The following is a 25,523-nucleotide window of genomic DNA, read 5'->3' on the forward strand; positions in this document are numbered from 1 at the left end:
GAAAGAAAATCTGCTGTAGTTACACCTTTTTTGTTTTTTGTTTCAAACTTACTTAGCAGGGACTCTGGTGCATAATCCACTGTTTATTTAACTCCTCTCCCGATTTTATTTTTATTACCAATAACATTTCTTACCTATGCTCATCACGAGTCTTGTGTTTCTATGTTTAGTAGCATTGAGGAGACTGAAGGAAAAATTGGGATTGGGGGAAAAACACTTTCAGAACAAGCCCACAATATATCATGAACCAAGCAAAGCTGTCCCATTCATCAGATGTTTAGCATTACTTTATCAGCCGAAAGATAGCTGAAAATTTCAATTTTTTTATTTCTGTAGATAGGCACACATCAACAAGGTGAGAGGGATGTATTGTATTCAGTTACATTTATATGTCATGGACACTGCACATTATTCAAAATTAAAGTACCCCTATCATACTCATTTGTATTTTTGTATATTTGTACTCTTGGGGTCTACTAGAATAGGTTTACATGCTTTGATTTTCAAAAACATATTGGGCCATATCTTGCCCCCGGCGCAGTGCAGAGCAAAGACCCGACGCAAGTGTCTTACTAGTTTAAGACCGACGCAGTTGTCAATTTCCCATCCGACGCCCACGTTGTTTAAATAGCAAATGCACGGGCGTGCTGGTTTTACAGGGAGTTGTGTTCAGGTGCATTCTTGGCATATTGCTAAAACCTGGTCTAAAGTCAATCCCGCAGCATTTCATTGTTATATTAACAGCGCATTAGTAAAATGTGCCTAGGCTCGAGCACCCGCGTTCACTTCATGCACGAGCAGATCAGTTTCTTCTCCTGAAAATCTCTCCTTCCTGCTTAGCAAACACACCATCATAATAGCAATGCGCCAAGGTACAAACACGCCCGGCTTTTAAAGGGAAGGGGAGATGACACTCTGATTGGTTTATTGCATGTTATGCCCTTAACACACCTATGATTAATTAAGACACTAAGTACAACCCTTTTGAACCATGCGCCTGGCGCACAGACCCTTTTCTCTGAGCTCTTGGCCTACCTCCATGAAAAGCCCAGTCTGCTCTGATTGGTCAGTTGGCCCAATCTGATGTGATTGGTCAACCAAATTCAAATAAGCAACTGGGCAGGCTGTGCTTGCTGGGCTGGCATTCTCAATCAGTGACATCACTAATTGAGAAATTTCAAACAGGGATGTGAGCAAGGCGTTTTTAGGCAGTTAAGAAAAAGTGCTGTCTGTGGAAGAGAAAGCTCTATTTGGAGGAAAATGTGTGTTTTTTTTTTTACTTTATACATCTATTACATACACAAAAAACTATATAACACACGGGAAGCAAGACCGGAAGCATCCAAAAAAGCATAATAGGGGCTCTTTAAAATGTTAATGTGACAGAGTTAGCTAATATTCACTTAATGACACTGGCAGCCTCTTTCCAGAATGTTAAAATGACTCTACTGTACCTGCAAAGATAAAGAGTCTCACATATTAATTGCAGTAAAATGAGCAGATAGGAATGCAGAGTTTCACTCAAAGACAAGTCAAATATGCAACATTTGGAAGCTTCACTTTGTAATTAAACTGGTAGTTTAACTTTCTTCCTTATACCCAAAGGGATTTATTTCCCTCTGCATTTGTTCCATTTAAACCCGGGGCCAACTCTTCTTTACTCCACCACTTTTGGCAGTAAAGTTTCCACTACATTAGTATTTTCCAAGAGGATTGAATTTTTGGTTTTGGATGGCAGTACTGGTAATGTGATTGTGTGGGTGTGCACAAAAGTTCAGAATATCACTTCAATTGTCACTTCAGACATTAGCTGTCACGTTGTCCCATCTGTTATTTGAGCAGGAGAGAATCACGGGGTAACTTGCGGAGAGCAGAGGTTAGAGGACTACTGGTTGCTGACGTGTTTTGACAGTCTGGCCATCACCACAACTGGGCCCATGAAAAGGATTACAGTTTCCACTGTCTGGGTGGAAGCTAGTTAGCTTAGCTTGCTAGCTTTATATTTCCTCACACAAAAAGTGAGGAGAATTAAAATATCAATTCAACTTTACAATAAATAATTTTCCTAAAATAAATAAAATGTTTCTTGGGGTTGGCTTTGTGGCTGCCCATCTTGTATGAAATAACTGTGAGCTAAAACAGTACTTCTACAGCTTCCCCTCTACTATATCCTCTCCATTCATCTAAAAGCAGTCACCCTCCAGATACCAGCTGGCATCTGGAACATGCCCTTCTGTTGGTGTTGGCAACCAAACCAGCAGGCTTTTTCTGTTAATTAGCCTCTCCAACACTAGGCCAATGAGCAGCATCCATGGCACATCATTTACACACTCAAAGCAACAGATCACACTGGTCCATTTTCATTTTATATTTTAGACCCTCCGTTGCCACACACATGCATGTCAAAACCACCATATGCCAATATCTTCAGCCTTAGTTTCAGAGAGGAGGAATGGGAGCGGCACATTAGCATAAATTGGGATTACTATGCATGACTGTCACTTCAAAGATAATCAAAAAAATTAGAAAATTCTTCAAGTGTTCACAAACGTTGGAATGAGTCACAGATAATCCACTTTGCTTTTATTTATTTATTTTTTTGCTTTTAAGTCACTCAAAAGCATTTCACATGCTTACGTAACTTAGAATGGGGTGCTTCTACAGGGCAGCAGCTGCAAGATGCACAAGGACAGGAAATATATAATGAAGAGGGAATAACTGAGGACAAAGGGAAAAGGCATACACAGACAAAGGTCTAGACAAGGTAATGGGTATGGTCAAAAGCCAATAATCAATACATTTCCACTGCCAAGTAATCATTATTAGCACTTCCAGATAGACCTCACCCACAGAGATAGTTTCTTTAGAGTGCCTGAACATGGAAAAGGCGGCAGTTTCAGACGTAGTGTCTTAATATACGTACGTTTGCACTTTTATAGGCACAATAGATGTATGTTAAATGGCCAATTTAGTTCCCAAAAACTGCTGAAGCAATAAATTGATTTATCTATTAATCAATTGTTTTATTCTGACAAACCACATTAAATTATTATGTTATTTACAATAATACAATACAAAGAACTGCAAAAGCAATGCTTCACATTTGAGAAACTGGAAAGAGCAAATGATTGGCATTTTTCCTTGCTCAATGACTTAAACAATAGAGAGCAGAAGTCACGCCCTTCTACTTCCGGCCAATGGGACCTATCTTTCGAAAAAAATATGAACGAGATGGAGAGATAATAATTATTTTTTGATCCCGTTTGAATTGAGCCATGGATTATAAATATGATGTTCGTGAATTTAAAAGATCATTTTTCAAGTCTCAGTTTATTGTTAAACTGTTGAAGTATAAGACTGTGAAAATACGTAATTAGAAAGACTACACACTTCAATGTTGCATGGATGACGTCTCTGTTGTTCTTTTGCTTATCTGCTGAAAACACTTCACTGAAAAGACATCAGGTAAGATAACGATACATGTGTTGTGGAATAGAGCTAAGCTAGCTAGCGGTTTCACACAAAACTAAGTGGTCATATGACAAACCTACGGCTAACTGAGACTTTCTTCGGCTGAAAATTTGTCTTTTAAATTGACGAACATCATATTTATAATCCATGGCTCAAACGGGATCAAAAAATAATTTGCCTCTCCCCGTTCACTACCGTTCATATTTTTTTCCGAATTAAGGTCCCATAAGTCCCACCGGAAGGGGTGTGACTTTGGCTCTCTATTAATTGCTTTTTATGGGGCACTGGTAGCTCACCTGGTTGAGCGTGCGCCCCATGTACAAAGGCTTAGTCCTTACTATAGCGGCCACAGGTTAGATTCCGACCTGTAGCCCTTTGTTACGTCATTCCCCCTCTCTCTCCCCTTTTCTGTCTTAAGCTGTCCTGTCAATCAAAGATCACTAATGAAAGAAATCATTAGTTGAGCCAAACAGAACTAATCCATTACAGGCAGTGGTAGCCTGAAGATCAGAAAGCTTTTGAAAGTTGGGTTTCTGTTAACTTTTCTTGCTGGGTATAACTGGGTGAGAGAAGTTATTGCTGATCCTTTAATCAATAACAGTTAAAGCTGCTCAGTGCTCACTCTACTGTACAACACAGAACGGCTGGTATTTTTGGAGGTGCACATGTCAGTTTAACAATTGGACCTTCAGTAACAACTTTCCCCTTACTGTTACTGTAGTCTAGCCTGACAAGCCAGACCCAAGGAACTCACCATTGGCAGGGCTCAATCCGAGGGGCGGGATAAACGATAGTTACGTTATTGTAACTCCAGATTCTATGAGTATAGGCGTAGCCCTCTAAGGCTACGCTATTGGGTTTATCCCTTCGCGCATGCGCAGTCGTGAAGATTTTCTTTCCCGCCCTTGCGTACAGTACGGGCTTCAACTACGTCCGCAGATACTGTATATGTACAGAGCGGACCCGCTGCTCTGCTCCCAACATCAGCTTTTTCTTCAGCTAATGTAATAGGAGCAGGTGGCCCGAATCTTAAGAGGGCTACACCTATACTCATAGAATCTGGAGTTACAATAATGTAACTATCGTTCTAGTTCGTATAGGCTTCGCCCTCTAAGGCTACGCTATTGGGTTAGGGCGAAGCTGATGTAGTCAATGCCACCTGCGACATAGACTTTTTTTTTTTTTTTTTTTCTCCTCTCTGTCATTCACTGGCAGAAGATCGCATCAGAAGCGTTATTCTGGTAAAAAAGCCTGCCATGGTAAAGACTTGACCTAGCTGGCTGCAAAGCCCAAGCCATGAGGGTAGGCGTGCATGATAGTGAGAGTTGTAAATGATTGACAATTATGGGACGTCCATGTTCCTCTCAGCCACCCAGTGTAGGGGGGGTGAGGGTCTCAGACGAGTGACCTACACATGCAGCGGTACATATCATGATTGTAGGCGTGCATGGTTAGTGAGAGATAGTGACAACATATATATGAGGCACCGCTCTCCTCCCAGCACCCACAGCAAAAAAGGGGGCGGGGGGGAGGAAGCAGGCAGGCAGAGCACACATACAACGGAGTATTATTCGACGTTGAGTGAGGATAGAACCGAGTGGGTCATAGAGGGCTCAGACATATCGCGCAGATAGAAACGGATGAAAGGGCATGGAGATGCCCAGGATGCCGCTGCGCAGATGTCGGCTACTTTCATGTCCTTGAACAGAGTCGCCGATGCCGACAGTGCCCTCGTAGAGTGTGCCCGGATGTCCGTGTTACAGGTCTGGGTGATAGCCTCGCACAGCCAGTGAGACAGATGCTGTTTTGAAAAGGCCGCTCCTTGGGAGTGTTCCCTATAGTGTACAAACAGCTGCTGTGTCTGCCTTATGTCCGCCGTGCGTAAACCGTGCCGTGATAACGCGCGTGCCGGGCATAACCAGTGGAAAACCTCCTCCGCGTCGTTGTCATGAGGCGGGGGAAAAAACCCTTGAGGGAAAAAACACCCTCGACCGAAAATAATTAGTTAGAATTTTTCGGTGTGAACGAGGGGTTTGGCTGCAAGGCGGCTGCGCTCCCGTCCCCTCTAATGGGGAGGCAGGACAGTGAACTGACAGCGCACATAAGTCGCTCACTCTCTTGGCTGACGTCAAGGCAAGGAGTAGCGCCATTTTTAGTGACAGCAACCTGAGAGAGGCTTGTGCTAGGGGCTCGAAAGGAGGCTTCCCCAGAGCTCGAAGCACCAGTGCTATGTCTCATTGGGGTGTGAGAGGGTGCACGGCGGGGGCGGCGCATGTTTGTGTTTACAGACATGGCCAGCAAGGAGCGCAGAGCCCGTTCCGCCGCTGAGCGAGACGTGTGATCGTGTCGCCCAGCCCATGGTAGGGCTCTGTTGAAAGGGCGGCGGCCGGTCACCGCCAACTGGGGCGGGAGCGGCCACCGGGTCGCTGTCGTCCTCATCCCGCTGGCATAGCCGGGGGGAGAAGAATGACTGAGCGGCAACGCTCATAGCGCGTGGTGTGTGCTTGTCATAGATATATATACCTATGTGTGCTTGTGTGGGGAACAACTGTCATGTTGTCAGCGCATTGTTCAGTGGGAACGAGGGCTGTTGTGTCTCCGGCACTTAACCGTAGAGGGACAGACGTTACCCGCGCCCCGACATAGCCATGCCGTTGTGGCTCGAGGGTCGGGTTAGACCAGGTGGCGGACACCTTCATGGTCCTCCGGCTCCGTGAAGCCTGCCGGTAATGGGCCGGCAGCCACTGCGGAGGGGGCCCAGGCGGAGGAGCGGGGCTCGAAGCCTGGGAAGACGCCGCCGCAGCATTTTATGGCAGTTGCCATGGCGACGGCGCTGCTCTGGAGGAACGGGCTTCCCAGAGCCGAGCCTTCGGAGCCGCTCCGCGTCTTCGACCGCTTGGTGAGGAGGGACGTGGCTGTCTGATGACGGGGCCCAAATAGTCCATCGGGAGCTATGGGGCCGTACAGAAGCTCACGCCTGATGTCAGTGGGTAGCTGCGACATGTGGGGCTAGGTGTTTCGCTGGGCCACAGTCTGCCACGCCGTGACTCTGGACAATGCCACCGTGGATGCCATGGTCAGGGTGAGGGTGGCGGTCATGGCCTTGCTAATCTCTGTGGCTAGCTCCGGAGGAAGAGCTCCTGGAGTGGTGGCCATAGCGGAGACAGCAGAGGTTAGCATACCTGATCCTCCGGTGGCCGAAAAAAAGCAGCCTCCGGAAGCAGAATGGACGCCAGGCTCTGCTCCAGGGGGGTTACCGAAGGGAAACCCACTTCTGTGTCGCCTTGAACCCGAGTGAACGGGGCGTAGCGAGAGACGGGAGCCTTCAGTTTCCCGGGCTGGGAGAGAGAGAGCCACCTCCACGAACGGCCGAATGCTCCGTGAAGCGCGGCCAGAGTGGAGCCCATGAGAAGGGCGGTTCCTGAGCGTAACATCCCCGCTCAAGAGGCAGAGAGCGGGGGCTGGAAGCTCAGCTCAGCCGGGAGCGCTATGCCTCTCTGGTTTGCCGCCTTTTGATGATCTCCGGCAGATCCAAGAAGAGAGCCTTAGCGGTGGAGGCCACCGAAACGGTGCCCCCGGCCGTTTCAGAGATGGGGAGAGCCGCAATGAGAGGGCATCGATCCCCGTCTCAAGGTCCAGTCCTCCCAGGGGGGAGGAGGGACAGCCGGTGACGGAGGCGTTCTGAGGGAATCGAGCCATTGGGCTCGTGTTCGTCGATAAAGCCTTCCTCCAGCGGATCCAGGGTGTTGACGGATTGCCGTCTGTCCGCCCAGCTGCTATCCCCTTCCCCACTAGCCTGACAAGCCAGTAAGCTTCCGCCCGCCGGTTAAGCTCTTTAGATGGCAGGCGGGCGCAGACCTGGCAGGAGGCGTCGGGGGCGAGAGCCGGGCCGGCGTGAGCGGCGCCGAGGCAGGTCTCGCAGCGGGGATGGAGGTCCGGCGGCGGGATGTAGCCGGTCCGGCAGACTGTGGGGCAGAGGCAAACACCGCTGGAAGTCGTGCGGATCCAGGGTGTTGACGGATTGCCGTCTGTCTGCCCAGCTGCCATCCCCTTCCCCGCTAGCCTGACAAACCAGAAAAGCTTCCGCCCGCCGGTTAAGCTCTTTAGATGGCAGGCAGGCGCAGAACTGGCAGGAGGTGTCGGGGGCGAGAGCCGGGCCCGCGTGAGCGGCACCGAGGCAGGTCTCGCAGCGGGGATGGAGGTCCGGCGGCAGGATGTAGCCGGTCCAGAAGTTGGAGCAGAGGCGAACACCGCTGGAAGTCGAGTTTGTCTTCATACTGCTAGCTTAAAGAAAAAGTGGGAGATGAACAACGGGTCCGCTCTGTACATATACAGTATCTGCGGACGTAGTTGAAGCCCGTACTGTATGCAAGGGCAGGAAAGAAAATCTTCACGACTGGATAAACCCAATAGCGTAGCTTTAGAGGGCGTATAATAAGCCTATACGAAATAGAACGGTTGTCTTTCAAATTCCCTCTGCATGCAACAGGATAGTGCTACAACCAACCAGAGCAACGAAGAAGGTAGCGGAGCTAGTTGATAGATTAAACTTTTGACGTATCCGGTCGGCAAAACTCCAAACACTTAACAAGCTTAACTCCAAGTCTTCCAGAGTCGCGGCCAAAGCTGTTTCGAAAGACCGCTGTTCGCCAGCAGCAGCAATCTTCTTTGTTTTTAAGTAGCAGGGAATTCACGCGGAACCGTCGTAACTATGCCGTCATTATGTTAAGCCCGCCCACTGACTCTATACACAATGTGATTGGCCCGGCTAGAGTTTGGCTTTTCCAGCTCGCAAGCCAACGGAGAGTTTCTAGACTCCCTGGCTGCAAATTACATTTGCTGCCACTAGGGTATAGATTTCTAGGCTAACTTTTCTGATTAAAAGTTTACTGTATATGAAAATGAAGACAAAAACCTTCCTTCCCCCAACACTGTAAACTAATGACATCATATCTAAGAGCTGTGGGCCTCGTCAAGCAGCCATAAAGTTTAATCAAGCACAGTGAAATGTGTTTTTCACATGGTGCCATTCATTTTCATAAGCCCTGCCTTTACTACCCTCCCGTATCGCCTCAGTGTCTCAGTGGGGTTGTAGAAAGTGGGGCTCACGCAGCAGAGGAACACTTTCACAGCTCCATTTTCATTTAGGATCATTAGAAATTCAATTCCCAGCAAATGACTTTTTATAATTTCACAGCAGTCCCTTAAGATGTTCTTGCATGACCTACTTTTGTCTCAAGCAGCACAGGCTTCTCTTCATCGCCACAGCTTGCAATGCACATGCATATTCTTAAACTCCATCTCCCAGTCTTCTTGGTTAAGTGTGGGTGTTTAAGGCCACCCATGCTACAGTAGGACTGCTGGGGTCACTGCAGGGGAAACTGGTCATTTGTTTTAGAACTCTCAGGGTGATTCAGGACTACTGTACTAGCTGGCTATTTTCAGCTTGTACATAATGGCGTCTGCAACCATTATGACTCTGTCAAATATGGCTAGACGTAGAAAGAGAATATTAACACTGACACCAAGTCCAGTTTATACCTATTCCACTGTGATTTTATATTTTTCTGAAAAATCCCAAATCCTGCTTATATGGAGGTTGATTCATCAAGATCACAGGGTGATTTTCACCAGTGTATCAACATAAATTCCTCTGGTTCGGTTGATTGCTGACTTCAGGTGCAAACACACCGTATATCAACAGCTAAGCATGCTGAGATTATGTTCTGTGATCTGCCCCATCTGTTAAAAGGCATATGACAATAACAGCAGAAGGAAGTGTGTACAGCTGACACTTGTAACTTTAAGCGTGAAATGAACACACTGTCTGTGCAAACAAGGCTTAATAAAAGGTGATGGTCTATGAATCTGGTGCTCCACCTTTTTCAATTCCCTGCTTCACTGAGCATCCTATGGAAGCAAGGGGCCACCTATTCCCAGGAAATACCCCTACAAAGTGACATCACATGTCTAGTAATATGACACGTATGAAATGTGTAGGAATAGTGATTTCACACAAGGAGATTTGGGACACTGACCAAAAGCAAATTAAATCATGTCATAAAGCAGATATGGGCCATCGGCTAAAAAGAAAGTTGACTAGTAGGACCCCAGAGGAAAGATCCAGACTCCAGGACATTAAGTGAGTGATGATTCCAACAGATATCACTCTATTCAGGTCAATGATACTGTTACCCTTTGAAACTTCTGGCCTAATGGAGCTAATGAATCCTCTACCATTGAGTTCATGAAGCGTACATCCTTGAAGTGAAGTCCACTGCCCCCAAGTTGATCTTAAACATCATCAGTTTTGAGCCTGCTGGCTCTGACAGGTGGTCCTGTGTTGGGGAGCAGGTGACCCCTCCCTCTCAGCCCTCGATACTGTCAGTCACAGTGACAAAAGGTGACATTAGGAGCAGATCCTGCCATGATGGAAAGGGCATCTGCACAGCATGTACATCTTTTAATAGCCTCTGACTAGATCAGACCCGCAGACAGAAACACGCACATTTACCCACTTTTGAGTGAGTACACACACGGTGAGATACAGGGTCCCTCTCTGGTCTGAAAACACACTACACACTGCAGTTATTTAGGAGTACAAGGTGCCCTCCTGAGAAAAGAGGACAAATAGTTCGAACTTGATGGGAGGAAGTGACAAAGTACCACAGGTGAGCATACCGCAATGTCCTCAAATCAAAGAATTTGAAAGAATAATTTCCCTTGTTCCGTTTCTTACAACTTAAGTTGGACCTTATTTCTTGTAGTTTTGGCCACTATTTCTATCTGTAATAATAACAATGTACTCAATAAAAGTAATTTCTGAAATCTGGGAACAGGGCTGTGATTAACGATTTATTTAATTGATGAATCGCTTGGTCTACAAAATATAAAATTACATTTTAATTAAATTTTTATTACATACAAATTTAATTTCCCCATGGCAATTATTAAAGTATGTCTTGTTATTCTTCTTCTTCTAGAAAATAGTGAAATCACAATTTACCTGATCACATAGTGACGACTCAACTTCTAATTGCTTGTTTTGTCAGACTAACAAAGCAAAACCCACATTTATTTAATTCCCAATGAAGTAAGACAGAGAAAAGGAGCAAATCATCTCATTTGGAAACTAGAACTAGTGAATATTTATTGGTTAAAACTGAAAAATAGTTGCAGATTATTTGACTTCAATCAATCGACTAATCAAATAACTTTTTCAACTCTAAACATCACTACGGCAACGTCCAACAGGGCGAGATACATGAACAGCCAGAGGATCAGACAGATTGTAAACAAGCAAAAGTTTTAGCCAAATTATCCAAATCAATTTATTTGAAGGTAAAACTGGAAGTTAGTGCACACATAATGTAAGCAATGTAATGTGTGATGAATTTAAAACGAACATTCACCTTGATTTTCTCTTTTGAATAAGTTTGTTATAGGATTTGTTTAAAATATAAAAATCATCTTAATGCCTGGGTTTCTTCCCCTGTCAGACTTCTTCTTAGCAATGTGACCATGTTCCTAGATGTCAGACATTATTGTTAGAAATGATGGCCAAAACTACGAAAATAACACCCAAGATGTAATAAAAATGAATTATCCTTAATATGAGGAGTATGTTACACTTTTTTTTGTTGCTACTTGGCAGTGGTGGAATGTAACTAAGTACATTTACTCAAGTACTGTAATTAACTACAAATTTGAGGTACTTGCACTTTACTTGAGTCTTTTCTTTTCATGCCCCTTTGTACTTCTACTACACTACATTTCATAGAGAAATGTACATTTTACTCCACAACATTAATCTGACAGCTTTAGTTACTTTACAAATGAAGATTTTCACACAAACACATAGTTTATTGTTTATAAAATACAATGATTTATTATAAATTAAACTACACAAAAATATATAGGCCTACAAGTATAACTGAACTGATTCGCCGATTAAACACGTGAGGATTTTTCAGCATTGAGTACTTTTACTTTTAATACTTTAAGTGCATTTCCCTAATGATACTTACATACTTTTACTTAAGTAATGTTTTCAATGCAGGATTTTACTTGCAATAGTGTATGGCTACAGTGTGGGATTAGTACTTTTACTTAAGTAAAGAATCTAAATACTTCTTCCACCACAGCCACTTGGCTACCTTATAGTGTAGAGTACCCACATAGAAACAGAAATAGTGCACTCCAGTAAAGATGGACATGCTGAATCTTTCACAACCTCGCTCTGAAAATAACAGCGTGCTTTGAGGAAATGTGAAATGGCTGATGTGTTGGAAAGCTCAAGAAGAGATACTGTGCAAGTCTGTCCGGCAGAACAAAATGGTCTCCCCAGAGTAACACTGGAGACAACAGCAATCCCTTCCTTCTCTTGTTCTTCCTGTTGTCATACTTCAGATCTGCCACTGTTGAAAGACATCTATTTCAGCCCACAGCATGTTTTGCTGTAGGCTGAAATGGGTGTCTTTTCATCATTGTCTCCGTGCTAATTGAAACTAAATATGTGGGCAGATAGGTCCATTTGGTCAGGCTAGGCTTTTATCTCTAGTTAATGCACAATGCTATTTGTCGGAGCACATGCTGGAATCGAAATATGTTGTCTAACTCAAGGGAGAAGTTAGGTTGCTTCAGTCACAGACAGAGAAGATTCTCCTTGAAAACAACTGCTAATATATGCTTCGCTTTAGGGATTTTCGAAATTGCCAGAGCAGAGGTGATAAAAAAAAAACAGAACATTGCATGTTTAGGAAGAGTCTGGTGGTTTTTTACCAGAACTAGAGGTGAGAAATAACAGATATAATTAATTGTATTAATACAGAGAGACCTTTTCAGTAGTTCAGATTAGTGAAAGGTGATAAATGGGAAGCAATGAGTGTAGTCCAGGAGTCATTTTTTTCCCCTTTCATGTAGAAAAACACCACAATTATTAAATAATAGATGGTGTCATGTATAAAAGATTATTTGTGCATTATTCACAACTAATAATAGGTATAATATTCCAGAGGTCCAATGTTTGTTGAGCACAAATAACAAATCCAGCTGATACATTTCTATGAATATTTCACCTCAGCTGTGTCAATTATTCATGTTTATTGTACTGACGTCTTGACACAAAAGCCCGGACAGTGTGTGGACTTCTTGCATGTATCATGAAGTTAAACCAAAAAAAGAAACTATTGATTAACAGATGTTAAACAAAAACAGCTTTAGCAAAGCAAAGACAGACCTGTCATAACCCTTAAAAGGAGACAGTGTATTTATTTAGGCTACTGAAAACATTTTTACCAAAAACAATTTACAAAAGGACTAGCTGAAAAAAACCAAGGACATCTACACAAGCGGCTCTAGTAGGAAGTTGATGAAATGGCTATCCAATATAGTGAAACATCATCCACACATAAGCTAAAACACATTTCCATATTCCATTCCTGGAGAAAAAAACACATTTGAATGAGGAAGGCACACGTGGGGTATAAGATGTAGAGCAGGGAATGGAATAATCTAAGCTCAGCGACAGTACAACCTTTCAAAAATAATAAGGTGAATGGAGTTGTAGGTAGGCAGGGAGGGAGAGTCGCAAGATTGTATCACATGGAGAGCAAAGGCATATTAATCATAGTCCAGGAACACATGAGCACAACGGTAAGGAAAGAACTCGGGAAAGGTTAATGTGTGGAAACGGGTGTAATAATGTGCAGCGTTGGAATACTAAAATGGTGCGTTCAATATGCAGCAAAGCAATCACGCACTTTGTCACATGTCGTTGTACAGAAGGCAATGCTACGCATATACTGCTGGCAAGAAAATATGATGAAAAAATGTACACCATCTGCCAAACAGCATGAATTTAACAATAAAAGCAGAAATGTTTGTGTGTGGGAAGCTGAGCTAGTTAAGGCTGTCAGTTTGAATCTGACTCAGCCTTTCCTGCATGTCATCCCCTTTCTCTCATATTTCCTGCATCTCTGTATAGACAAATAATCTCAAAACATCATCTTAATCATCATCAACAACCCACACTAGGCAAATAATCCTTCAAAAAAAAAAAAACTTCAGACACAGAGAGAAGACAATGTGTTAACTATTTTCAGTTCCATTTCTGACTCATTCATGACCTTGATAATGATAATAAAGAGCCACTGTGGAAGGAACAAAAGCAAAGCTGGCACAAAGTAAATGTAAACTTAAGTGATTCAACTCAGCTTCTTTTTGACAGTCCAGCGGGCTACAAGCTTTACAACTCGGTTTCAAATGCAAAATCAAAGAGACTGTGTACTCATCAGCAGGCTACAGAGCCGGCGATCTCTCCTCATTGTCTCGCGGCATGGATGTCTTGGCAGCTGGCCCTGGTACTTACGGTGCCATTGCCTCCCACTAATGAATGCAGACAAGAATTCAAAGGCTATATTGAAAAGTAGCAACATAACTCGAGCGTACATTTGTCAAGACATTCAATTTCGCTGACACAGACAGCACTAAAAGAGACTGAAAACACTAAGGAGAGCAGGAAGAGAGATCACATGGAAAAAGTATGTTTTCATCAGGAAAACCTTATCACTGTCTGGTCTCATAAACTAACTAATTTTATTTTAATAGAACCTTCTGTCATTTTCATGTGATCAAGGATGTTTAACACATACATTGAAAATGTCAGACTTTCTACTTAGCCGTTTTTGTTTCATTTGAAAAAAGAATTGTATGTTATTTCAGTTGGCTCATAAGTGGGGTCATAAGGGGACTGGACTCTGACTGTCACAGCTCACACAATAAATAATAAAATTACATCCTTCCAATCACACAGGTTTGCAGCATTTCAACTGTTACACCAGCTCAAATGTAACCACTTAACAGCTCTAAATCATCTGAATAAGGGGTGCTTGTGCAGTCTGTCAGTCAGGGTCCAGAACCGTTCCGCATGAAATAACTTATTCAAATTCTTTCAAGAAAAACCCTATTATCTAAATTGCCCTGTTTTCAAAAATATTATTCTTACGCAGAGACATGGTACATTTGCAAACAAATTCCTGAAGAGTAAATCATTTTAACATTTGCTGAGCTCACCATCAATGCAAATCTGAGCCTCATGACATCAACATCGCAATTTCCCTTTTCTACGGTGAAAAGGTGTTGTAATAAGCATGCCGCTGGTTCCGAACAACAATCCTGGCCTTCCAACACAGTATTGTGCAACATCAATCAGGACTGTGGGCACTAATGGAGCTTCAGTGGCCATCAGAGAAGGGCAGCCTTCTGATAAATGAGGGAACACAGCACAAACAACCCCATGTACAAACAGAAATACACAAACAGATTCCCATCAGTCTGCATGCAAGTAATGATAATGTCTTATGAAAGGCCTTGACGATCTTCCCACAACACTGAGATTCACAGATATGGACAGCACAGGAGTGATAAAATATGAGAAAGAACAAGCAATATCTTCTAACTGTTTTCATATACTGAAAACATTATTTGGGAGGGGGACTATTTAATTAGACCCCTATTATTCACAGTAATTGGCCATTCTGCATCCCAGGAGTGTAACTGGGCAATAGCTGTTAACCTTCTGTCTCCATCGCTGCTGTTGTCCCCCAAACTATTAATATACTTGTGGGCATCATTTTCAAATGACTCCTGGGAAGAGTTTTCATTGGTTCTCAATAAGGGGTTGATTATCTCCAACTGTTTATTCCTATGAGGTGGATTATTCCGAGAGTACTTTGAATTGGTAGCCTATCTCATACAAAACACACACGTTTTGTTTTGCTGTGAACGCAAGCAAGTATCTCATGGATTATACTTTTCTTGCTGAACAAAGCCACGTCTAATATTAAAGACAGAAATGTCACAGAATAAGTCGGTTGCTCTGTGTTTTCACCACCTTGTTTTGTCAGATTAATGCAACATTATGTAAACTATTGATATGGAACACCACCGGCATGGCCTTTGCAAGTACTATGCCTGGTGAAATTGGTTTTCATATTGTTGTGCAATGCAAGACTTCACATTATTTGCAACTATAATGTGAATGTTAAATGAGAGGTGCATTGTGGCTATTCTGCATGTTGCCAGGCAGTACATACAGCTGGTGCCACCAACAGACCTGGAAAGTATCGGTACACTAGGCCATCTGTCAGGAAGCAACGAGCAGATTTACACCCAAAATGTTACCAAGGCCAAAGGGGATCAACAGTAGGGAGGAAAACTGTGGCCAAAGACGGGTCTTGAGGTATTCATACGGTAAGAACACAATACACTGAAAGACCATGTTGCTCACCATGTTGTAGGGCTCTGCAATTAATCAAAATTTAATTGTGAATATGATTTCGGCTCCCAATGATCACAACAGAATAATCTCTTGTGTTCTGAATGAAAAAATAAAGTTTCAATAGGAAAAGTATTAAGGCAAAGTTCACAGTTGTATGTGTTTTTTTATTGTTGATTTATTTAACGTTTTTTAAGTTCAATAATTGCAACATCTTTCCAGTAGTCAACAAGTAATCGTATTAAATTATCGTGATTTCAATATTGACCGAAATAATCGTGATTATATTTTTTTCCATAATCAAGCAGCCCTACCATGTTGTTTGTGTGCTTTCAGGTTGAGCTCTAATTAGGGCTGTGCAAATGATGAAATTTTAATCACAATAAAAAAAAAATTTGGCTTCTAGCAATCACAAAAACTATGTAATCGAGAAAAACAATTATTTTGCAAATTACATTTTGCACATATTTTCAGTTGTGACTGAACTGTATTGTTTGAGTTACTATATAGGCCAACTTTGATCTCGATATATAGGCTAAGCATTCTGTAGCAAATAACAATACACCCACTATTAATTACTTCAGCATGTAAATAATGCACCTCAAATACAAACAACAATATAATCAACAGCCACGTGCAATTTAGCTAGCAGGTGAAGAATACAAACAACAAAAATCATCAGTTAACTTAATTAAAATTTGCAAGACCAGGCTTAAATGAACTGACAACATAAGTTATACAACTTACAGTTCTCAAGGACGTACACGCACCATCTCAACTGGCTTCAGCCGGTCAGCATCTCTTTTGCCATTCTCCCTTTTTCTCCCGAGTGACGCGGGTTAGGGGGGCTATTCTCCGACATGCACTCTAACAATGTAGCCCTGTTTCTGATACCGTGGGGGGCAGAAATGTTGCTGTGTGTGGCCGCCACGATCATATCAACATAGAGGAAACACTGAGTCATAGCAGTTCTGTTGACATGGCAATGAGGCATTACATTATTTGACCTTGAGTTGCAGGTTCTCAGCATTCTGTATTGTACCTGTAACCTAAACAGGATACATTTAGTACATATTAAGCAGAAAACAAATGGCACTCATGAGTAGAGCCCTAAGGGCATGAGTATATTTAGGATATTTTGAAGGTTTGGTTAGGTTTCAGGCACAAAAAAAGACTTGGTTAGGTTTAGGGAAACAGCATTATTTGGTTTTGAAACAATCGTGGTCATAGTTTAAAGAAACCCATGTTAACTGAAGGCAGAAAACAACAACAAACAGAAATTTATTGTTGACCCATCCAACCATCTCCCTCCACAGACTTTGTGGCTCTATAACAACGCCACACCATTTTCTCATTTGGTCCTGCCCGACAAGAGACAACTCCTACGGCTGTGAGAGGACTTAGTCACTTGTTCGTAAACATGTGTTGTTTTGGTGCATCTGCTGAGACAACCAGTGCTTTTGGTTTTTTTTTGGGAGGGCTGTCTCACTATGTTAAACTGACTCACTTGATTCACTTAAAAAGATCAAAACATCATGCGACACAAGTAACGTAATAATTCTAATATTGTCAAGTCACTGCCTTCATATTTGTCATCGAGTAACTGAGCTGTATCTTGCATCACTGATTCCTGTCCCCATCCACTTCACCATTCCATCACTCTTTAATTACTTGTGTGAATATTCATGCAAGATCATAGCAAGAGCAATTTTCTGATATAGCTGATGCATTAGGAGTCAGATGTTTAGTACCCAGCGAGTAAAGGGTACTAAAACAGCTTAATCAAGTGCTCTTGCTAAGGGCCATAATTGTACTCTGTTTATGTGCCAGGGTGCTCTTCTCTCCCTCACCCCGCACCCCCTTTGAGTTCCTGTTATCTGGAGTATTTACACGGCAGCATCACTATGTGAGTGATTAATTAAAAAGCTGTCGCTTTTTGCCCAAAACAACACAGCCGTCTAGACGCCTCCGTTGGAATTAATTTATAGAGCTCAGCTTTTGATGCTATACATATATATTCTGTGTGTTTCCTCTATAAAAAGATGAGATAAATATTATCATTATACAGAAACACTTCACTTGTCACAGATGAAAGTACATCTCAAACTGTGCCTTACTAAAAAACTTGCACAATTAGCAAAGCTAAACTGATTAATATTGAATTCACTGATGTAGACAAAAAGCATCAGCAAATACTAGAAACTTGTCTAGTGTCTGTGTATTAAAAGGCTCGTTAATCAATTTGAGCAAGGTATTATCGGTGTAAATCACAAGTTTTTAATCACGATATAATACTGATTCTATACACAGGATATTTGCTGATATCACAAAGTCTGCCACGATACGACTGCAATTTGATTCAATTCAGGGGCTTGCGATCGATAAAAGACGACATCACATGTCCATTTAACACAATCAGTTACATTTATATCAACTCACACAAAGCAAATATGATTTGAAAATTGTATTACTGAGCTCTTCCAAGCATTTAAATGAAAAACAAACTATTCTTTTTAATAAAAAAGAAGAAATATAAAGTGGGACTTTCAAAATAAAGGCACATCTTAAAGGGGAACTTTGGTATTTTTCAACCTGGACCTATTTTCCCATGTGTTTGTGTCTACGTGACTAATGGGGATAACCGTTCTTTAAATTGGTCCAGTATTGAGCAAAAGTACTGCAGCCGACAGACGCGAACCGGGCTGCGATGTAATCACACAGGGCAATTACCTGTATGCACCGTCAATGTACGTCCGCTAAAAGCGCTTGTTTTTGCCACGGACAGGCTCGGATTGTGAAAAAGATGAAGCCAATGTGTCAAAAACGGCAGTTCATCAAGTGGCCACTTGAGGCTTGCTCCAAAAGGGAGTCAATCCCCATAGGCCCCCATGTTAAAATCAGGGTTCTTACAGGTTTTACGAAGTTAAATCTGAGACCTTTTGAAGACATTTTAAGACCATAAAGATTGAAATTTAAGACCTACAAAACTGGCTAATTGTGGCTAACCGAGTCTGCTGAAGGCACTTCTTGCGTTTCTCCGCTCTCGCATGTGACTCCAGCGCCTTCACACTCAGAGTCCCTAATTGAATATTTTTTTTTACAAAGCTTGCAGTGAGCCTCGTACCTGGAGATGTCGTTAAAAGTTCACTTTCCCATTTTCCACACGTAGGCCTAGCCGAACTTTAACAAACTCTGAGGAGACACAGAAATATTTTGCGGGCAGGTATTGCATTTATCACGGGATTTGTAGTTTTATCACCGCGTACGTACCAACACCAGTATCCCCCAGAAAAAACTACAACACACCGAACCAATGTTCTGAGGGAAGCGTTTTACTGGTTTTGTTACAGCGCAAAGACTCTAGAGCTCTGCTTTGTAGGCTACGACTCAATTATTTTTCTTTCTGCGGCCAGCGTTTCTGGAAATGAACGAGGGTAAGACCTTTTTAGACCTGACTAAATTAAATTTAGGACCTCGGATGACAGTTTTTAATACGTTTTAAGGCCTTACAAATAAAGTTCCGAATTTTAAGACCCCGCGGGAACCCTGTAAAATGCCCCTGTTTTAATGATACTAAGTTAAAGTTCTGCATAATTAGGAGCGTTCCCCTTTGAGTGACAGGTGTGCTGCCGTCACAGGAGGCGAGCGTAAACTGTAAGCTTTATTCAGCCCGCCTCAGGTCCATCCGTGCATCCACCTCTTAGCCCATTTTTGGATTAGCCGACGTCAGGCACTGCCAAGATGGCGACAGCCGGAGCTACTGGGAGCCACCCATTTTGAGCTTCATTTTGGTTCTTTAGAAACCTATTGGTGGCGTCATAGAGACTACATTCATATTTTATACAGTCTATGGTCCCTCTTCACAAACATACACCACAATCACCACAGCAGAGATTGGGGGAGTGATAACATTAAACCTCTTCACCCAAAAATGCCTTAGATGCTAAGTCATCTATTATAAAATGTTTATGGGTTGTCTTGTACCTATACCCATTTCTTCTATGAAAGGTTATGTGGCATTGATAAGCAGCATTACCAACAGTATGACAACCCATCCTCTGTGTTACAAAAGCTTCCCATGAAGCCAATATTACAGACAAATAATTATGCGAAGAGGCTGTGTGCAAGGCAACAATCATGTTTACATCCCTATAGCAACACAATCTTAGCCTCTAGGGACCCAGGTGTACAATGGGGTAATAGGAAACAACTTGCAAACCTATCCAAGTTATTCTTCATCTCCTCACACATCAACAGCATGGAGCTCCGAACACATGCCAAACAAAAAGTAACCCAAAGAAATATGATCAGCCACTAGAAGAAAATTGTTGACAACTGCACATAAAGCTAGCATCAACATAGCGTGAATTTGCAAACAGACAACACCATGACATTGCACTTTAGCAGTGTTGCTGGCTGGACTGAAGAGAATGAACACTTTGGCTCAAGATGTAACGTTATTAGCACAAGCATCAAGCACTTACCTTAGCCTGGCATTTGTTTGGGAAGAGTCAACGTCAGTGCCACGGCTATGGTAGAAAACCCCATTCGAACTTCGAAGCACATCTTTCAGACAGTTGATAAGAGATCACCAATCCACTTATTTCTTCACAAAGCCATCCTGAAGAGATATTATGAGACGGTTAGCAGGCTAGCTTTCTTATGCAATGCTAAATGAGGAGCACAGTTAGCAAATGAGCAAACAACAATTTTGCAAAGATTTGACAGCCCAAACCTGCAATAACACATTTTTTGGCCACTTAAAAAAATAGGGGGGCAGTGAAACAAGTTATGAACACATCACCATCTTTTAAGTTTATATGGCAACGATTTTAGCAGTTGCTTACTTACATATCATAGCAGTTACGTAAAAACATTTATTTGGGATTGTGCTTCTGTCTACTTGGCCTAGCCGCTAACTTTGTCCGTCTGCTGCAGTCATCTACTGTATATAAGGGCTGCAGCCGAAAATGAGAGCGGTGAAAGTGAACCAAAACAGTAAAGTCGCAGGCCAGCTAAACAATGAGCTGAAACTCTATGAAGCAGGGTGTCTAACGTTACACACAGGAGGCTTTCAGCCCGTTTTCAAGTCGTCAGTAGAAACAGATACAGTTTTGCGGGCCTTATATTGTGTGCTGGACAGCTAGGCTATGGTACTGGCATGATCGCTGCAATTTGCGGGTGACCTACACTTGATACTGTGCCTGAACGCATCTTGCGTAAGAAGCTGCAGATTCCAAATCCAGGTAACTTGATAATTATTTTTTAAAGACATCACTACTAGCGACAACTTTCCCAATTTTACTTGATACATTGCATTTTAACATTATAAAAATCGTTTACGGTCGCTTTATAAAATACCGCCAAGCTGCTAAAGGTGCGTTACATTTATGTTGTAGAAAAATACGTAGCCTACATCAGTTGTAATTAATCAGTTGTTTGGAATTAAAACTTACTAGCGGTGTCTGATAGTACTGTGGGAGGTCCTAAGGCCAACACATGCCAATTTGTGACGTCAACGTAATTGATTCGGCCGCAATATTGGATTTCATCAAAAACACTAAAAATACAAACACAACATTTTTCAGATTTTCACGAAACTTGGCACAGATGATCTTCAGACCAAGCCGCACAAAAATGATTCTATTGCATATTGATATACGGAAGCGTTTGCCCGTCACAGCCAATTGAAATCGACGGCTAAGCCGCTAAACAGGAAGTGCACTCATATCTTGGGGAGGCTTCCACGTATCAAAACCAATCTCAATACTTGGACTCATGACCCAATTAGGAGGAGGCTCAATACATTTGGTGACTTTTGAGCACTATGGGACGCTATAATCACACATTAGGCTCATATCTCAGCAATGCTTTACGTATCAAAACCAAACTTGGTACATGAACTTGGGACCCTATCCTGAGGAAGCACAATACATTTGGAGTCTTTTGACCACTAGAGGGGGCGCTATAACTAATCACAGGAAGTAGGTATCTCAGCAATGCTTTTACGTATAGAAACCAAACTTAGTATATGGACTTGGGATTCCATTCTGAGGGCACCCAATAAATTTGGTGACCTTCGACCACTACGGGGGCGCTAGAGTTACAGGAAATTAGCTCATATCTCAGCAATGCTTTCATGTATCAAAACCAAACTTGGTAAATGGACTTGGGACCACATCCTGAGGACACACAATCAATTTGGAGTCTTTTGACCACTGGGTGCTATAATCACAGGAAGTAGGCTCATATCTCACCAACGCTTTCATGAATTAAAACCGAACTTTGTACATGGACTCAAGACCCAATCCCGAGCACGTAAAACCTTTGACCACTATGGGGGCGCTATAATCACAGGAAGTGAGCTCATATCTCAGCAACATTTTGATGTATGAAGTCCAAACTTGGTACAGGGACATGGTAGCTGATTGTGAGGACATGCAAGGAAAGTGGTGCATTGACCTTTAGGGGCGCTGTAATAAAGAAAGTGAGCTCATATCTCAACAACGCTTTGATGTACTAAAGCCAAACTTGATACAGAGACTTGGCACTTGATTGTGAGAACGCACAAGAGCACTGGTGTAATTTGGCCTCAAGGGGCACTGTAACAAAGTAAATGAGCTCATATCTCAGCCATTCTTTATCCAATTGCCATTAAAGTTGCTGTGAGTGCTTGCTCATGCCATGGCAATGCCATTCCTGCTAGTATACTGCTTGGCCCCCTCTTTGCTGCTTGCAGCTATATTATAATGATTAAAATTCTAATTTCCAACACCAATCTTTGAGAGAATATATCTTTGCTGCTGCTGTGACAACCAATTAGTGTTACATACAGTACGTTATATAAAAAAACATTATTTTATACAGTGCAACATTTATAGAAAAAAGAAGTTCCAATTAAAACAGCTAACTCTTCTATTTACGCCTCTGCAAGCACTGACTTTACAATGTCTAATTATTTGCATTTTACTTTGTTTCTGTGGCCATTTTCAGTGAAGCTTTGGTACTTATTCAGTATATGCAATTATGACAAAAACAACCAGCAGCATAACAAATGTCATCTCATCTAATGTAGCAGGGTAAGTAGAGGTTGTCAAAGGAAGTTGATTCTTTCTCCTTTCTGTTGCTTAACCTAGATAACGGATTCCACTGCCCTCTTAACTATAGAGGGAGGCTGAGCTCATTAAGGTTCATAATCCAATGCTATCTGAATTGGAGGTGCAATGACATATCAATATTGTCCTTTGTAGAGAGAAAGGGAGAGAGGGAAAGAGAGAGAGAGAGAGAGAGAGAGAGAGAGAGAGAGAGAGAGAGAGAGAGAGAGAGAGAGAGAGAGAGAGAGAGAGAGAGAGAGAGAGAGGTTGGAAATGTAACAAAGTGGCCAGAGAAAATCACTGTGAGGAGAAAAACAACAAATTTCTGCCTGTAAGTGAGCACCAGCTGGGAATACAAGGTACAAGGTTGTAGCAATGTTTCCCCTGCATTCATTCAGTTTGACTGGTCCACTCCTGCATAAAAAATGCCTCCACTGCTATAGAAATGTGATTGTGAGATATATATATATATATATATATATATATATATATATATATATATATATATATATACACACATATATACCTATTGTGATTGAATGCTCTAAATGTCATTAAATAAAGCTATATTGTTAGAAAATGAGCTTTTACTGCAATCTGCACACAAAGACAGCTGAAACAGGAGTCAAAACTCCAACCAGCTGCAATGCAAAAGGAAATTGATAAAACATTTAAACAGAATGCAGCATGAATTGATTCAGGGTTATCCCTAGGCTCTTTCTGCAAAAATACACCATGCATAAAAAAATATTGAAAGACTAATAATGCTAACCAAGATACCATATCACGCTGAATACACTTGGAGATATTCTGCCAAGCTGCAAGCTGTGTCAGAAACATTAACTTTTTATTGTCCTGTGACATATATGCTTATATATTCATTTCATTTCCTCCTGACTGTCAGGAGCTTTAGAGAACATTAATCAGTGTGAGCAGTTACCAGCAGTCCCTGTTTAGACGTAGAAGCAGAATCTAACATAATATGTTTTGCTGTGAAAAAAAGATGTTTTGTAAGGAGATTATGTTTTATTAAAATGTTTCCAAATTCACATAAATATCAAGATTTGCATAATTTGCTTTCTTACTATTTGGATCAAAAGATGCCAGATGCCATAGCTGTCAAGTGCCCACAACAACACAAACACTAGACACTCTCACCTCCCAACCAGTAAATCCCATCCACCAATGAGTCAAGGTGTTAATAATGGATTTTGTTACACTGCTAAATATAACCAATTGTAACAAAATGATAATTTCATGTATTTTTGGACCAAAGTCATTCAATTAAGCTTCAAGAGCTATCCCAGGTCAAAAGGCTGCTATTTCTTTGATTGACGTTCCCCTTTATTCTGCTGGAATTTTCTAATAGTTTCGACCTTATTTGTTTTTTTTGAGTATTTACTTGCTAATAGGTGATTTAATTGCTCTAAACAAACGATATCTTTCTGAAACACATTTCAGCACTGCCCAGTGCTCACATCCTTGAACAATGACAAGCTTTTAGAGAGGACAGAATTAAAATTCAAAGGCAAAGCAGTTCATTTTAGTTCCAGGAACCGCTGTGTGAAAAACACTTGACTGATTTTAATCACATTCTTATTTATTTCAGCTTAGAGCTCGGCATAACATTTTAAAAGCCAGTGGTGATTTTCTCTGTGTTTTCATAGTGCAACAGCACCATCTAGAAGGTCTCTGTATGTATTAGCTTTGCTCCCTGAAGCCATTAGATATTCTCAATAAAAGCCCGGCCTTCACAGCACTGATGGAATATCAAACATTTATTTGCAGTATAGGTTTTTACTAAGAATACTTTACTTTATCTCTCTGTGTGTTATATACTCCACTGAGTCAGGATTATTGTTACTTACATTGTGTCTGCACTGTTCAGTTATAAGGCTGCCAAACCAGGTGGAATGAGTCAGGGGCTATGATTGGCACTTGGAAAATACAACAAAATCTTTCTCTGAGAGTCATTGCAGCTTTTTTTGCAGAAACAACAACAAGTGTAAACAAAATTGGCTTACCTTGCTTAGGAGTCACAATGCAGTGACTTCTACTGTCTGATAAAATAGTAGAACAGAGGTGTCAAATAAGCAGTTTGAGGTATAAAGTACTGGGCACAATTCTGTAAGACTTTATTCTGTAACTCAACTTTATTTCGTTGCAGCTGTCCCCTTCAATTAGGTACTTTTGTGTGTGCAAAACATATGATGAGCTAATTATATACACAGTATGACGCACCATTGCAAATTTAGATAGAACAGGATGAAGGATGTAAAGGATGTAACTTTCTCCTACTCAAATACAAGCTGCAGGTGTAAGCCTCAGCTGTAACAGAAACAGCAGAGACAGGAACCGTTCCTCACAGTGGGTATTTTTTATTACATTAAAATGCAAATGCTTTAACACTTTTACTTAAGTCAAATTTAAATGCAAGATGACAACTTATAATGGAATATTACAGGGGTGTAAATACTTAAAGGAACAGCAGGGCATACATTGAGAGTTAGATGAGAAGGTCGATACCACTCTGTCTGTTAAATATGAGGCTGCAGCCATGAGTTTGCTTTTAGCATTAAGACACTACAGAATGTCACTTTACCTTTGGACAGATCCCACCTAGCTGTTTGCCCCATTTTTGTCTTTGTGCTAAGCTAAGCTAAGCTAAGCTAATGTCTCCT

The 25,523-nt window shown here is 41.8% G+C and overlaps 1 long non-coding RNA gene across 1 annotated transcript in view; it reads right to left on the minus strand.

The window, feature by feature from the left end:
* LOC114565300 (uncharacterized) overlaps positions 1-20,915 on the minus strand; it is a 31,077-nt gene extending 10,162 nt beyond the window's left edge. Inside the window, exons 1-2 of the long non-coding RNA XR_003693888.1 lie at positions 20,600-20,915; positions 20,233-20,369 (exon numbers count right to left, since the gene is read on the minus strand). This is a non-coding gene — a long non-coding RNA (uncharacterized LOC114565300). The remainder of the gene's footprint in view (positions 1-20,232; positions 20,370-20,599) is intronic.
* Between the last annotated feature and the right edge of the window lie 4,608 nt (positions 20,916-25,523).

This window comes from Perca flavescens, chromosome 12 (genome assembly GCF_004354835.1).
Source record: "Perca flavescens isolate YP-PL-M2 chromosome 12, PFLA_1.0, whole genome shotgun sequence".
Lineage (NCBI taxonomy): Eukaryota > Metazoa > Chordata > Actinopteri > Perciformes > Percidae > Perca > Perca flavescens.